This window comes from Triticum aestivum, chromosome 2D, assembly GCF_018294505.1.
Source record: "Triticum aestivum cultivar Chinese Spring chromosome 2D, IWGSC CS RefSeq v2.1, whole genome shotgun sequence".
In the NCBI taxonomy this organism is placed as follows: domain Eukaryota; kingdom Viridiplantae; phylum Streptophyta; class Magnoliopsida; order Poales; family Poaceae; genus Triticum; species Triticum aestivum.
In genome coordinates, this window is record NC_057799.1 from 105,004,835 (window position 1) to 105,007,430 (window position 2,596).

Sequence of the window (2,596 nt, forward strand, 5' to 3'; positions counted from 1 at the left end):
ATGATGATGGAGATCATGGTGTCATGCCGGTGACAAAGATGATCATGGTGCCCCGAAGATGGAGATCAAAGGAGCAAAATGATATTGGCCATATCATGTCACTATTTGATTGCATGTGATGTTTATCATGTTATGCATCTTATTTGCTTAGAACGACGGTAGTAAGTAAGATGATCCCTCACTAAAATTTCAAGAGACGTGTTCCCCCTAACTGTGCACCGTTGCGAAGGTTCGTTGTTTCGAAGCACCACGTGATGATCGGGTGTGATAGATTCTAACGTTCGAATACAACGGGTGTTGACGAGCCTAGCATGTACAGACATGGCCTCGGAACACATGCGAAACACTTAGGTTGACTTGACGAGCCTAGCATGTACAGACATGGCCTCGGAACACAAGAGACCGAAAGGTCGAACATGAGTCGTATAGTAGATACGATCAACATGGAGATGTTCACCGATGATGACTAGTCCGTCTCACGTGATGATCGGACACGGCCTAGTTTGACTCGGATCATGTATCACTTAGATGACTAGAGGGATGTCTATCTGAGTGGGAGTTCATTAATAATCAGATGAACTTCATTATCATGAACATAGTCAAAAGGTCTTTGCAAATTATGTCATACTGCGCTTTAGTTCTACTGTTTAAGATATGTTCCTAGAGAAAATTTAGTTGAAAGTTGGTAGTAGCAATTATGCGGACTGGGTCCGTAAACTGAGGATTGTCCTCATTGCTGCACAGAAGGCTTATGTCCTTAATGCACCGCTCGGTGTGCTGAACCTCAGCGTCGTCTGTAGATGTTGCGAAACATCTGACATACACGTTTTGATGACTACGTGATAGTTCAGTGCGTAATGCTAACGGTTTAGAATTGTGGCACCAAAGACGTTTTTGAAACGTCGCAGAACATATGAGATGTTCCGAAGACTGAAATTGGGATTTCAGACTAGTGCCCACGTCAAGAGGTATGAGACCTCTGACAAGTTTCTTAAGCCTGCAAACTAAGGGAGAAAAGCTCAATCGTTGAGCATGTGCTCAGATTGTCTGAGTACCACAATCGCTTGAATCGAGTGGGAGTTAATCTTCCAGATGAGATAGTGATGGTTCTCCATAGTCACTGCCACCAAGCTATTAGAGCTTCGTGATGAACTATAACATATCAGGGATAGATATGATGATCCTTGAGCAACTCGCGATGTTTGACACCGCGAAAGTAGAAATCAAGAAGGAGCATCAATTGTTGATGGTTAGTAAAACCACTAGTTTCTAGAAGGGCAAGGGCAAAAGGGATACTTCATGAAACAGCAAATCGTTTGCTGCTCTAGTGAAGAATCCCAAGGTTGAACCCAAACCCGAGACTAAGTGCTTCTGTAATGAGGGGAACGGTCACTGAAGCAGTACTACCCTAGATACTTGGTAGATGAGAAGGCAGGCAAGGTCGACAGAAGTATATTGGATATACATTATATGAATGTGTACTTTACTAGTACTCCTAGCAGCACCAGGGTATTAGATACCGGTTCGGTTGCTAAGTGTTAGTAACTCGAAATAAAAGCTGCGGAATAAACGGAGACTAGCTAAAGGTGAGATGACGATATGTGTTGGAAGTGTTTCCAAGGTTGATGTGATCAAGCATCGCATGCTCCCTCTACCATCGAGATTTGGTGTTTGCGTTGAGCATGATTGGATTATGTTTATCGCAATACGGTTATTCATTTAAGGAGAATAATGGTTACTCTGTTTATTTGAATAATACCTTCAATGGTCTTGCACCTAAAATGAATCTCGATCGTAGTGATACACATGTTCATGCCAAAAGATATAAATAGTAATGATAGTACCACATACTTGTGGCACTGCCATTTGAGTCATATTGGTATAGAACGCATGAAGAAGCTCCATGTAGATGGATCTTTGGACTCACTCGTTTTTGAAAAGATTGAGACATGCGAACCATGTCTATTGGTATATATGCATGAAGAAACTCCATGCAGATGGATCGTTTGGACTCACTTGATTTTGAATCACTTGAGACATGCAAATCATACCACATGGGCAAGATGACTGAAAGGCCTCGTTTTCAGTAAGATGGAACAAGAGAGCAACTTATTGGAAGTAATACATTTTGATGTATGCAGTCCAATGAGTGCTGAGGCATGCAGTGGATATCGTTATGTTCTTACTTCACAGATGATTTGAGTAGATGCTGAGTGTATTTACTTGATGAAACACAAGTCTGAATTATTGAAAGGTTCAAGTAATTTCAGAGTGAAGTTGAAGATCGTCGTGACAAGAGGATAAAATGTCTGTGATATGATCATAGAGATGAGTATCTGAGTTACGAGTTTGGCACACAATTAAGACATTGTGGAAAGTGTTTCACAATTAATACCGCCTGGAACACCATAGTGTGATGGTGTGTCCGAACATCATAACTGCACCCTATTGGATATGGTGCATACCATGATGTCTCTTATCGAATTACCACTATCGTTTATGGGTTAGGCATTAGAGACAACCGCATTCACTTTAAAAGGGGCACCACGCAATTCCGTTGAGACGACACCGTTTAGAGAAACCTAAGTTGTCGTTT